At 36.4% G+C, this 13,575-nt stretch overlaps 1 long non-coding RNA gene across 1 annotated transcript in view; it reads left to right on the top strand.

Annotated features, from left to right (window-relative positions):
• Nucleotides 1–533: 533 nt before the first annotated feature.
• LOC146505747 (uncharacterized) overlaps nucleotides 534–13,575 on the top strand; it is a 288,224-nt gene continuing 275,182 nt past the window's right edge. Inside the window, exon 1 of the long non-coding RNA XR_014877469.1 lies at nucleotides 534–659. This is a non-coding gene — a long non-coding RNA (uncharacterized LOC146505747). The remainder of the gene's footprint in view (nucleotides 660–13,575) is intronic.

The raw sequence follows: 13,575 nt of genomic DNA, 5'->3' as shown, positions 1-13,575 counted from the left end.
GCATATTTACACTATGCCTAGCTAGCTGTGCATTGTGCTTCCGGCACAACTTGGCAACCCTACTGTAGAGTAAAATTTATAGTTTTGGTAACTGTTTATTAAATTACATATCAGATGAGTGTTTGTGTCCAGTCACAACTGTCATTCACAGCCCGTCACTCGCACTAATATGTGATTCATAAAAATAAGGTGCCGTTTGGTCTGCGTAACATAATAAACTGGATAACTGATCCAATATTTAGAGTATTTTATTTGAATATTTTTATATTATATTATATTATTTGTTCTTTTTTGCTTATATTTCAAAGAAAATGCTCATGTGATTTCTGTTATTATTTACTGTATTTTTCTTTCATATTTTATACAACTAAATATCAACATTTTGCTGCATTTTTATTATAAGAATATGAACGTAGAGTGCATATTTACACTATGCCTAGCTAGCTGTGCATTGTGCTTCCGGCACAACTTGGCAACCCTACTGCTGAATAAAATTTATAGTTTTGGTAACTGTTTATTAAATGACATATGTGAAGCTTCAAGACATTTTACAGAAACACAAATGTAAAGTAACAAGTAGCATAATGAATTATTTTGTCCTGGGAGTAATTAAGTAATGTACTTCATTACTTTTAGGAAAGGTGTTCTGTGTAATATCTGTAAAACGTTTTTTTGACTAACGGCTAAATTGCTAATTTTTATCAACTCCCATCCCTACTTTTATGTTGTTGTTTTTTTTTATGAAAAATGAGAAATGCTTTTTTCCACGTTCTTAAATGAAATCATTTGACAAAAAAAATGACTGATTTGCGAGTAGTTCAGATGAGAGCAGTTTTTCATGACTTACACTTAAACATTGTAATGAGTGGATATCATTACAGTACAGTATTACACAGAAGGTCATCATAACAAGGTCAACTGTGTTTCATCATCCACAGGGCATGCGGGGGTGTCACAATAATGGGGACATAATGGCTGGGTGTCACTACGAGGTCTCAACATGGCAAGGTGTCCCTACTAACTGCTCTGAGTGTTTACCCCAATTAGACGTAAGAGACACAGACAGGAGAGAGGGAAATGGAAAGACCCCGAGGGTGGGAAAAAGAGGAGAGAGAGGAGAAGACAGGGAAAAGAAAGTGAGGGGAGGCATATGGAGAGGTAGGAAGGGTGGAGGGGATAAATGGGAGGAGAGGAGATGGAGAGTGGCAGGGTGAAAAAGAAAGATGAGGAGAAAAAGAGATTGAAGGGGCAGGGTGCAGTGATTATAATATGATGGCCTGTGTAGACCCTGCCGTACCCGTCAGTGTGTGTGTGTGTGCGTGTGTGTGTGTGTGTGTGTGTGTGTGTGTGTGTGTGAGTGCACTTGGAGGTTTTGAATTAATGAGAATCTCAGATGAGAGGAGAGGGTCATCATGACCTGCATGCAAATGACACCAAACACACATGTGAAAACATCCACTCATATGTGCACACATACTGACGCACCCACAGTATCTTCCCCACACAACACATTTCCAAATGCAGATAATACACACAAGGAAATGCATGAGGCAATACAAGAAAGGAATATTCTCTCTGTCTCTTCGACATAGACACAATCTATCTCACCGCTTTTGCTTAGTCTTTAGGCATGGCATGCATCAGTATGTCACAGTGTGAGTGGCATCGGGCAGCACAGATGCTCTGCCTGCTGTCCTACATGACACAATGTCATTCATTTCTGAGTTTTCAAAATATGTGGAGAACCTTAGGCTGCTTCCCATCACTCAAGAGTCAGCCAGTCACACAGACAGACAAACAATATTTGTTTATCTGTGGAAGAGGTTGACTGTCCACATGTTTCAAGAGAATTGTCAAGAACAAGATACATGTAGGAATTATTAAGTGAAAGAAAATTAAGAAAATAAATCAATTAAACAAAAAATATGTATTTGGAGTGAATGAATAAATAAAAAAGTAAATCCTTGCCTGAATTGAATTAATAATATTTCCTAAATCTAAATAGCTGTGAAATAAAAGCACTTATTTATGTAATGTAGTATCATAGTAACCTTTTTAGAGTGCTAACACGCATCCTTGGGGACAGATATTACTAAACCGTCGCATAAAGTGTTGAACTTGCACATTAGAGCACCTTTGAGTAAGTTTCACCTGTTAAATAAATTATGTACTTACACACACACACACACACACACAAAGGATTTTAATACTCAATAACTGATCCTCATCTCAGATGTTTTCTCATCATTATCTTTCAAATCTGGACTGTATGTACTGTTCAATCTTATTTGACAGTTATGCAGATGTATGTAGCCTTGGTGGGACTCTTCTCATATTGCCCCCCCCCCCCCCCCCCCCTACTAAGATTACACCTTGGATAGTTCATCGCTGGTTTATTCTACTGGCTTCTATTTCACTTTCAGAGATCTTAAAAGATTTAAGAAAGAGACGATAGAGAGGAAGATTAAATTATTTTCAAAAAGTGACATTTAATGTACTCGAAATTTCAAGCTTACATGTACTATCCTAATTCTTAACATTTTAAATTTATATCAATATATATTTTAAACAACATTTTATATAATTGGGGTAAACACTCAGAGCAGTTAGTAGGGACACCTTGCCATGTTGAGACCTCGTAGTGGTATATATATGTTTGTTTGTTATATATTTTATATATACTAAAGTTATCTTATTTCTAAATGAAAACATATTTAAAACAACAAATTGAATTAGAATTATTTTTGTGTTATTCAAATGGTATGAAAATGTCAGGCAGTTTAGTAATGGATTAACAGATTAGTCTGTAGTATTGTGGGACAAATTATGTGAAGCACTGTGCTGGACTGGTGTAGAGCAGGCTGTGATATTTATGGCCACCGTTGGGTTGGATCAGTCATTGTCAAGTTATGAGGCAGTGACAAGCAGTGTTGGTCAAGTTACTTGAAAAAAGTAATCAGTAACTAATTACTGATTACTTCCCCCAAAAAGTAATCCTGTTACTTTACTGATTACTTATTTTCAAAAGTAATTAATTACTTAGTTACTTTTTAAAAATACGATTTACAACCTGAATAGGTGATAAAGCGATCGATCTTTCAGCCCAATTCTACTTTTTCTGCATAATCCATCATATAAAATGTAATCAAATGAAAAAGTCTCTTTTTAAAACTTGTTTTATTAGTTTTAATCTTTTAACTTTATGCATCAAGCAAAAATTTAATTATATGCAACATTCACTGACTGGAAGAAATTAGTTTAATATTTAAACCTATTTTCTGCACATTCCAGCACATAAATTTTTTTTGTGTGTTTACACTCAGTCTTTCAAATAGATGCAAGTAAAACACAGCAGAAAATAAATAACATCAAAGACTAGCGGTCCTGTTGCTCTATTTTCACCTGTAAAGCAGGAGCAGGGTAGGCGGAGGTTTACCCTGGTGCAGGTGTGCCGCAGCGGTCATTGGAAGTATCTGCAAGTTTCTCTGTGAGTTTCCCATTATGTGGTAGCGCACTCGGTGCTTGCTCGGAAGTTTAGGGGGTTTTTTTCGCTGTAAAAAGAAGTTTTCTTCCCACGCACAACGGACGCTAATGTTTTTGTCACTTTTTATGGAATCAAACTCAAAGTAAGGTCAGTACTTCCACACTTTAAACGCTGCACGCTCATACTCTCTCCCGCACTCGATATATGATCCATTGTTGATCTGCACACAGCTGTTGTCACAAACGTCGCACTTGCTTACGTCATTGTCATGAGACATTCTCGCAAAAAATCACTGTTTTAGTAACGCAGTAACGCAGCGTTCCTACGGGAAAGTAACGGTAATCTAATTACTGTTTTTGCAATAGTAATCCCTTACTTTACTCGTTACTTGAAAAAAGTAATCGGATTACAGTAACGCGTTACAAGTAACGCGTATTGTATTGTGCCCATCTCTGGTGACAAGCAGATGAAAAATATAAAACAAAACTAAGGTGAATAACAGTGTTTTTTCCCCCTTTTTTCCTGATGTCATTGTACTGATAAAAGTAGAATTCTGCACAAACCTTTTATTTTAATTTTTATGTTAAAAAAATGTTTCTGAGGCGAGGCATGTCAGAAAAAGTCTGAAATCCACTAGAGTGAATCCGGGGCAGCAGTCATCAATTTAAATTTAAGCCTATTATGTTATTTACTTTCACTTTCTAAATTCTACCTTTTATACAACGATTGTTTGTGATTGCATTACTGCCTCAGGGACTAGGAAGCTTGCAGTCATTGACTAATTTTGCAACACATGAAAGAGCACTGGAAGAAATAATGAGAGGCTTTGTAAAGGGGGCAACACTATCTTATGAGGCCACATGAGACTATCTATTGATAATTTTGTTGACTAATTGATTGAAAGCTATGTTTTTCTTGTTTCTCTGTTCAAATATATCAGTGGAGATAAGCATGGTGTTGTTGTTTCATATCTTTCAACTTATCTGCCAAAAAGTACAACTATCATCTCGTAACATTGTTTTTGTTGTTGTTTTCTTGTTTTCTTTTTCTTTTTTTAATCGATCGTACCTACAGTGGAGAAAATAATTATTTGGTCCCCTGCTGAAGTTCTAAGTTCAGACACATTTCAGAAATGATCAGTCTCAGTTACCTTTTATATATCATATAAAATATCAATTAAAAATCTAGAAAAAAAAATTACATAGAAATTACACATTAATTTGCACATCACTGAGTGAAATAAGTATTTGATCCCCAAGCGAAGCATGATTTAGTATTTGGTTCAGAAACCCGTGCTGGCAAGCACAGCAGAAAGGTGTTTCTTTTTGTTGGCCAACAATTTATTTCGGGAGGGATCGTTATAGAAACTCTCTAAATCCTTTAGGTTTCTTGGCTGCTTCTTGGCAACTCTGCAGATCTTTCATAGGATTGATGTCTGAAGACTGGCTATTCCACTCCATAACCTTAATAAGTTTCTTCTTTAGCCAGTTCTTTGTTGTTTTGACAGTATATTTTGGGTCATTGTCATCTTGGATGACCCATCCAAGACTCGTCTTCAGTTTTCTGGCTAAATACTGTGAAGTCCGAGACATTTACTGTAAAGTCCTCCTGTACATTAGCATACAAACAACCCAAAAGCATAATGTTTCCACCACCATGCTTGACTATGACTATTTCACTTCTTCTAAACGAAGTGGGTTGAGCTGCTTCCTAAGCCTTACAAACTCAACATATGCCTTCTCAAGCAGTGGGATCTTGTGGCTGCTGCAAGATTTGTGCTATCAACAGTGTTCCTGGTGGCTGTGAGCCCTACTGCCTTTAGATTATTAGGAAGCTCTTCCCATGAAGTTTTGGGTTGATCACCTATCTTTCTCATGATCATCTGCACACTGTAAGTCAAGATCTAGCTGGGAGCTTCAGATCGAAGGGTCATTTATATTTCTTCCATTTCTCAATAATTGCATCAGCAGTTGTCACTTTCTTGCTAATGTGTCTTTATTGTTTTTAAAGAGCTAAAATAAATCAATAGCTAAGAAAAGAAGCAGAATTTTAAATGACACTCTCTCTGTGTGAGGTCATTTACTTTTTGAATTACATCTATAGCCCAAAAACCTGTCTACAGATTAATTGCTAAAGACATCAGCAGTCACCTCTGTCTCTGTCTGAAATACAATGTTGTGATTTCTCACCATTTGAAATCTGGGTGACAGTGAAGAGTGTCAAAAATAATGGTCAGTCCTGTCAAGGTGACTGTCGATCAAAAAAAATAAAAATAGTGGCATTTCAGAGATACACGAATGGGACGATGGGACAGGGGTGTGTACACAGGTGGTGTTTTTTTTCCCCTCCTCTTCATCCCACCTCTCCTCCAGTATCTTTGGAAAGAGCTCAGCTTCCATCTGTATCTGTTCATCCATTATGCATGACCAATTTACAATGTTTAGAGCAAGAGACCGAGGATGGACAAAGAAAGAAAGATAGAAAGAAAGAGGGTTTATTTAAAGGAAAGAAAGAGAGAAAGAAAAGTTTATTTAATGAAATTGTAAAATTATTGAAATTTATATCTGTATTAGTGAGGATAATCAGGATATTGGAAATGTGGCCTCGTTTGTATTACTATTCATAATGTATGACCCATTTACACTTTTATTTATATCGGGGGAGAGAGAGCAAGCTAAAGAGAAAACTATTGCCATTCACTGCCCGCAGGCGATCCTATCTTGGAGCATCATTGGCAAAAGTCTGCTGTTATTGCTTACCTAACACACTTTGGTGTGTGGTTGTGTGTGTGTTGGTGACAGTAATGACCCTTTCTCCTTGAAACAGATGCCCCTAGCAGATGTCATTCAGCTACTGACAGAGAAAGTCAATATGACAATGAATTGTAGCTCAGCAACATACTGTGCCCATCCACAAGAGCTTCACAATTAACCTAAATAATAATAATAATCTAATTATAGCACTGACTATTGCTGATTTTGGGAGTGCAAGAGGCTGAAAGGTCTTTTTTATGAGGGGGGGGGGGGGGGGGGGGGGAAGGTGCTTCAGCAAACCTCAGAGAACATTGCTGTGAAGGCATGCACTTGCTGCATTTCCGCTATTAAATTTATCAAGGTGTGAAGATCTTGCACATAGTGGACTCAAGGCATATGTTTAAGGCATTTCTAGATTTTCCCTTAGCGCCTTTAAACAGCTTGCTATTCTTTAGACTGTCCCACACGGGCGAATGAACAATGAAAATAACATATTTCTGGGTTAGCAGGATATGTATCCATGTGTATATTTTATATAAAATGTGTCGTTGCTATTTACTCTTCATCTAATGTATGACAATGCAGAAGCTGCAGGCTGCTGCTGTCAACATGTACATTACAAGTGAGGTGGGGATGTTTGAACTGTGCCCTGAGAGGATATAACTTTAATTTGAAAACACAACACCACTGGATAAGATGTCTTGTACACAATTCTCAGAGCCCTGCACACCCACACAGGTGTTTTCAGTTATTGAGGTAGATTTGAGTCGAGTAGAGCTTTGCTGGGAGTTTGCTGCTGTTAAGGTTTTCTAAAGGGGCCATAAAACTAACGGGAAAGTTAGGGAGCTGTCAATAAATTACAGTCTGCAACCACCCACACAGTCCTAAAAGAGGTCTAATCAGGTAAAATAACTAAAGACAACTGTAGGTTAAGTAGATGTTTGTCAACTGACATTTACAGAAAGTACAATACAGTGAGATGTTTGTCTACCATATATTATGTCATACAGTAAACAAAGGTTAGGATTAAGATCTAAAGTGTGATATAAATTAATTGTAAGATGCTAAAAGGAAAACATGCCTGGTAGTGCTTTATTTCACATGCACATGTGGATTAAAATGAAAAGAAAGAAACCAATAATATCATATCTTTTACCAGTTATCAATTCAAAATAAATGACATTATAAATGCTCCCTTCATTTCTGTCTGTCTAGCCTCATGTGGCTGTGCTCTCAAACATCTCTCTCTGTTTTGTTTTGTTTTTTTTACCTCGCTTTACCCACGTCCTAAGCAGTCGAGTCACAGAAAAAACAAATCTTATTGGTTATATGTATTATAGATGAGCAGAAAATTGGCTGCTGCATTTCTGATATCCTTAATTAACAAATTTCGATGTTGCCCTCTCCCCTCTTTGGTCGTCCTCCCTCTCGAGCCATTTTCTCCTTCAGCTATTTGAAACTATGATAGCAGCAGTGATGACACACCTGTGCCTCAGTCAGTGCATGGCTGTGTGCAGAACAGATAATGGCAGCGTTACTGTGAGCACCGTGCCTTAGAACTGGACGTAATAAGGCCCGTGTATAATGAATTGTTGAACGCAGTTGATGCTAGCCAGGTCCTCGCTGCCTGCGGGCTGTATCTTGGATATGGCATGTTAACACAGGCTGAACGCTCATGAGTGCAAACGCACTTACACAAATTCTGGTGCAGCCAAGTCTATCAAGAGCTAACCGTGCCACACGCACTGTAACCTGGGAATATAAACCATCAGCAGAATCACATAACACATAAACAAATATCTGGTGGGACAAATGGCTACTGTTTAAACTAATTATCAGGGTTTGAAGTAAACAGTATTTTAGTTTCCTCAAAGATTAATATTTCATTTAAAACACACACTAACTTTATACAAATGCAGACATTGAGTTTTAGTCACAAGCTCTCACCCAAATGCTGCATTACAGATCATTAACTCATTTAATTAAAACTTTAAAGGCATTCATTGTGATGCCTGTAGTTTGAAAATGCCAACAGGAGCAATACTTGGCTAACTAATAAATTATATTAATATACTTTCTAAATTAGTTAGCTAACTTTCATTCCTATAGAAGGACTGTTTGTTAACTGATCCCTGAGAATTTAGTGCAACAGGATAATTGATGAGAGTTAGCTTAGAAGTCATCTTCCTTCTTTTTTATTTAGACCTAAACTCGCATAACTTAATTATACATATATGAGATTTTGTTATTTTGTTATTAAATATAAAAAAAAACTTATTGAACCCAAGTTTTGGAAAGCTCCGCCTTAAGACTATAAACAAAAGATGGTCATATTGACTTTACAGTTTTGTTAATTAACGAAGATGTGTTTGTTTGTTTGTTTGTTTGTTTGCTCTTATTTTTAAGAAAGCTTGATATTGTTAACATTGAAGAATAAAACAGAAAATCAGTTTACATGTTATGTAAAGTAGACAAAACTTGATTTAACAGAATATTTATCAAATAAACACTGAGAAATATTTTCCTATTCCATGTGTGTGCTGAGACAGGAGACACAATGTGAACTAGTTATGGTTATTACAGGCTGAAAGATGCCAAACAAAACTCACCTATTTTCCAAGCAGAATTTTATGCTCAGACATTCGACCAACCGATTAAATTATAATACTTTTTTTTTGCAATAAAAGACATATATGAGGGAGGGTAATGTTTTTTTTTGATTAGTAATATGAACATTTAATTTATATTGACTCTATATTGTAGATTGTATAATATAAAGCATCATTTGGAACTGGGCTAATATGATTCAGTTCCACGTAACCACCTTGTTACGCACGCAGGTTTGTTTTCTGTTTTCCAAATAGCACTGCAGATTTCATCATATCAGCTGAAGTGATTTCATCATGTTTTAACTGCAAAGAGGGATGCTTTCAACCTCTTCTAATAAAACCAAGCCTCAGCACTTTTAGTGTCCCTGTCTTTCATCCCAGCCTCTCTTTGTCTCCGTTTCTTCCTGCCTGTTGATGCCTGCTTTTGAAGGCGGAGAGATAAATATAAAGAGAGAATTTGTTTTTGTTGTTTTGAAAGACAAAATGAAAGCAAGGTGGCCACTGGCTACACTGTCAAATGTCCCAGTTATCCTGTTTGTGTGTATTTGTGTAAGAAAATTACCTTTGCTATGCTCATCTTTTGTTTTTTTATTTGTTTTTTAAGTGAAAAACGAAATTCTTTGCAGTGCAAGACAGTAGCTACATATAATGTCATTATGAAACTAGTCCTTTTTCATAGTGCAGGAATGTCTTCTGGAAATGGTTGGTGGGTCATCAAAACCATCAGGACAAATGTCAGTGCAACGTCATCAAGGGCTGTCTATACATTCAGACAATCTCAATACATTTAGCAGAATTTTGCAAAATGTCTATTTAACGTACATTGCTGTAAACAAGCAGGGTCTGACCACACCTAGACAAATGTCTGTGCCTTTTTTTTTATCCCAGGAGATTAATGCCCAGTTATTTACTTGTGTCACAAAGATGTGTCACAAAGATAAACACAAAGTATTTTCATAATTTTGTCTGTGCATTAAAAATTATTCAATGACTTTAAATTTTAACCCTTTAAGACCTACCATAGAACCAAGTCCGCCAGAGCTTATATTATATTTTTACATGTTGTGGAGCCATTTTTGGGAGCATTTCAAGTTGCTATACATCAATACAACCATTACAGTCTAGATTTTAATAATATGTATGCATTAAGTGCATAGTAATTACATAAATTGCAAAAACGTGCAATAAACTACAAAAAAATTGAAAATCTTTTTTTTTTAACATATATTTCTAGTTAGAGAAATTTAAGAGGCTTATCCCTCAAAACTGTAAATACAAAAAAGTTGCACAAAATAGTTTCCCACTACAGGAAATTTATTTTAAGTGTCTTCATAGTTTTATTTTTGAAATACACCAATTTTTATATACTGCAGGAAAAAGGAAAATAAATATTATAATGCAAATTTGCAAAAAAAACAGCATATGCATCAAAATAAACTATTTCCAGCAGTGCAATATGAGTCCTAAGCATCCCAGAAACGACACAGAAAGTCATAAAGTCAAACATAACTTTTTAAAACACCAGTATAGGCTCATTGAGGCCCGGATGGTAAAAAAACTACATTTCCGCGAAACTTCCGGTTTCGGGCAGGTCATGGCGGACATGCGATAGTTCACGCTGATGTCTAATCCAATGTAGGAAGTGTTATGAACAGCTGATCGGATCGGCAAAGCATGTTTCTGGAATATTATGTTTTTGTTGCTGCAAGTGCTTTTTATGCAGTTTTTGCAAAACTATATGTGGAAAGAAACTGTGACCTAGCACAAGCTGATGGCATAAGATGTAAGTACAACTCCTCAGGTTTCAAAAAAAAAAAAATTGCACTAGCTCACATGGTTGCAGAGCTACCGGGATTTAAAAATAGTTATGCAAAACAGAGTGTGCCCGCTCAGACCGTTTTTAAATGTTTAAACTGTGTTTAACAGCCTTTTAGAATCTTTCTCATGTAATGAACTGGGAGTGAAGACCATTTCTAAATTAGTATGTCATGGTGCTAACGCCAGAGGAAAATGGTATTTTTGTAAGAAAATATCTGTGATGTGTATCTGTGAGAGGCCAGAAGCATTGACAAAACTACAGCTTTTAGCATCATGGTGCGTTGTACCATGTTGTTAGACAAAAATTCCTTAATCTTTGACGTTTCTCCTCAGAGTACTGTTTTGTTGTTTTTCCTCAGTTTCCCACTGGCATTCAATTCAGTTGCAATCTACTGACTGCCAGGTCCATAGCATATGATTCACACCATTTCATACTCATCAAGCCATTCAGTGCAACCTCATGCTCTGGATTGGGGCATTATCCTCCTGCAAGACATCTCTCAGATCAGGATAGAAGTGATTACTTGCAGGATAAAGGTGATCAATAATCACTGGACCTAAACTGGGGTAGCAAAGCGGCATGGCCACCAGATCCACCCAGAGGTCAAATATTACGATTTTTTTCTTTACCTTGTTATCTATATTTATCAAAGCCAAGGAGTAATATTCTCAGAATACTAAGAGCATGTATATTTCTGGTAAATAGGCTGTAATTTAGGAGCATGTGCATACTACATGTATGTCTATATATAACTGTAGCCTCAAAAATGAGCATGCAACTGAAGGGCAACTCTCACAGAGTGTAGCAATGCAGAGATTTCTTGTTTTCATTTTACATTATAAAGAGTCATAAAAGAATAAAAATTTTTGTAGGGCAGCTAGTGTGTTTACTGTCAGCTACAGGCGCTGTAGACTCCTTTGAAACTTTTATTTACATTACTCAGACAGTAAGATGGAGAAATATAGAGAATAGCGAGTCACTGAGAAAAGTGAGTTCCATTTGTGTGTTTCCTTCAGGCTTGAGGCCTTGATTGTATTCACATCATAAAGGAGAATAATGTGAAATATGCAACACAGTTTTTCTTTTGGGAAAAACGGAGGCTGAATGAATACAAATAAATCAGAAAACTAATATTACAAGAACTTGCGGTATTAACACAGTTTTGAATGCATTACACAAAGATTATAGAGGAAAAGAGTTACTCTGAAAGTGTTTTCTTTGGCTGAGCAAAAAATGCAAGAGCTGTAATTAATAAATCTCATTACTCAACAATAGTATGTTAGTCAGCAGTAATAATGTTTTTGTTTTTTGTTTTTTGTGAGAAATTATCTATTTTGTTATATACTTTGATTGCACCTATTTTCCCCCAGTTTTTACAGATGAATCTTGAATCTTATACCTGATGTTCCAGTTACATATAACTGGATAGGTCGGTCAGAGCTGCATAGCCCCAAAACTATAATCTCAGCTTCCTCACTTCCTAACAGACTGTGTTTGACAGTCATATGGGTCTGTCACCTCAGCTCTCTGCTGCTCATTAACATGACCTTTGCACAACAAATATGTGCTCTAGATACTTACCACGTAATTGGATGAATAGAAATGTTTTTCTTTTCTTTTGCATTTTCATGAAGGACCCTCGTTTTCATAATAAAGAGACAATAAACTGAAGATGAAACTGAACTGGACTAAAAAGACAGAGTAATGTTTTCCTAAATGACTGTGTTAAAACAACAGAGAAAGGAATTAGGTGATGTTTTCTTTGTTTACACCAAAGGTAAGGCTGAGGTACAGCTGTTGTCTGTATTTTATTTGTATGTGTTTTAGGCTTCCTGAATTCAATTCAATTCAATTCAATTTTATTTATATAGCCCCAAATCACAACAAAAGTCGCCTCAAGGCGCTTCATAGATACAGAGAAAAACCCAACAATCATATGACCCCCTATGAGCAAGCACTTTGGCGACAGTGGGAAGGAAAAACTCCCTTTTAACAGGAAGAAATCTCTGACAGAACCAGGCTCAGGGAGGGGCGGGGCGATCTGCTGCGACCGGTTGGGGTGAGAGAAGGAAGACAGGATAAAAGACATGCTGTGGAAGAGAGACAGAGGTTAATAACAGATATGATTCAATGCAGAGAGGTCTGTTAATACATAGTGAGCGAGAAAGGTGACTGGAAAGGAAAAACTCAATGCATCATGGGAATCCCCCGGCAGCCTACATCTACTGCAGCATAACTAAGGGAGGATTCAGGGTCACCTGGTCCAGCCCTAACTATATGCTTTAGCAAAAAGGAAAGTTTGAAGCCTAATCTTAAAAGTAGAGATAGTGAATGCTCGTCATTAATAAAGATCTGATGTTGACCTGCTCTTAAAAAGAATATGAGTGTTTCCACTGAAAATGCTAACTAACCAAATCCACGTCGTGAGGCTGATTTTGATTTAGGCCCCAAAATGCTGGAGTATTTTTGTGTTTGGTTTGCAAAAACACTAATTTTCTTAGAGGTTTGTCAATTTAGCAGCATTACACACATTCATTCACAAATTACTGAATGATAATAATTAATGGTTTTGATCCATCTGATACTGAGTGGAACAAAACCTCTGTCACAAAAAGATAAACTTTTTTATGTATTAGACTGAAGTTGAGATAGTTTTAATATATTAGTGATTGTGTTATGGACTCCTTATGAGTATGAATGTTATGTGTACTAATCTATTTTCTATAAAATATTCATGTCCACCAAAGGAAGAGCACCAACTGTTATAATAGTGACCTTAAATCCAAATAAACAAACACGAATATAAAGACTGCAGGAACCAGTAAAGCCAGTTTTCATTCCAGTAAATAATTACTTGAATGTTATTTTTATTACTTGTGTCGGGTTAATTTGAGAATTCTGAAATGGCAT

This window comes from Neolamprologus multifasciatus, chromosome 13, assembly GCF_963576455.1.
Source record: "Neolamprologus multifasciatus chromosome 13, fNeoMul1.2, whole genome shotgun sequence".
Classification (NCBI taxonomy): domain Eukaryota; kingdom Metazoa; phylum Chordata; class Actinopteri; order Cichliformes; family Cichlidae; genus Neolamprologus; species Neolamprologus multifasciatus.
Note: the sequence above shows the minus strand (reverse complement) of the source record. Positions and strands in the feature narration are given on the sequence as shown.